The following is a 1,241-nucleotide window of genomic DNA, read 5'->3' on the forward strand; positions in this document are numbered from 1 at the left end:
TAAAGGAGTTTCGGGTCCGTTTAATTTAAAAATAACCTGCTTATATCAGGAACATCTGTTTTTGCTCTGCAGTAGGTAAAATACTCCTTTAAATGCAGTCGTGAGCAATGTGCCAGCTAAGCCCTCCTTAATACGGTTAATGTTCCTCCAGACCGCCGCTTTCCAAGGCAGCTCGCATCCTCCGCCCCTCCTCCCCCTGTGCATTCTGAGATCTGCTCTACCGATTCCCACATAAAGTGGGTCCTGGCCGCCATTTTAGAAAGTCATTCACACAAGCCGGACCGCAGGACCATCCATGTGAAAACCTTCCGAAACTGCCTAGGACGATTTCCTCTTTCCTCTCCCTAACCCTTCGTCGTGCAAAGGGGTCAAACTCCGTGCCACAGGCATGCAATGTCTCTGGAATCTACATAATGCGAAATGACACGTCTGGCCACAGAACACAGACGAGCACAACGAATGCTGCAATGCACGTGTTTGTACGTCGGTGCATACGAATTTCCCATGCAGAGACCTAAAGAGAAAGTCCACAAGGAGATTAAAGTGAGAGCATCTAAGTGGGTTTTCCATTCCAATAATCTGCACCTAAATGACTTCTCCACCAAAAACACTGAAGATATTGGGGAGGAGGGTGGGAGGGCGGGTAAGGGGTGGAGCAGCTCCAGGAAGAGAAAGTTCCCATTTGCTTCCCAATTCAGCCCGAGGTCTCCCCTTGCTCCTAGGGCACGGAGGCGAACTTGTGCTCACTGCCTTCCTATCTGCTGGTATCTCAGGCACAGCGTAGTAAACACCGGGAGAGTCCTGGAAGCGCGCACCTCCCCCAGGCCTGCCGAGGACAGCATTAGCAGGTTATGAATGGCCTCACTATTCCCGGCTCCTTTTCACACGCGGACACGCGCAGCCGCGCGCTCCAGCGGCGAAGATTTAATACCCCCGGTAACAGCAACCACCAACAGAATCAATGATCCTCCATTTACAAGTCAGAGCGCAGCTCTGCCGCCGCTGCTTCCATTTCCTTCTCCCAGCGGCTCCACAGCGAGCGACGCAATCTACTTTTCCCATGGTGACTCACTAATAAGGACGCTCCATAATCTCCTTCACTCGCTAGATAGCAAGAGGAATTCAGAGCGAACCAGACTTAAAACCATTCAGGGTCCTGAATATCGTTAGACACAAAGCCAGATCTGCTACGGTCCTTCTCCACGAGCCCCGAGCCTAAGCCAGGCGTCATCCTCAGCCTT

The sequence above is a fragment of the Galeopterus variegatus genome, unplaced genomic scaffold, assembly GCF_000696425.1.
Source record: "Galeopterus variegatus unplaced genomic scaffold, G_variegatus-3.0.2 Scaffold5054, whole genome shotgun sequence".
Classification (NCBI taxonomy): Eukaryota; Metazoa; Chordata; class Mammalia; order Dermoptera; family Cynocephalidae; genus Galeopterus; species Galeopterus variegatus.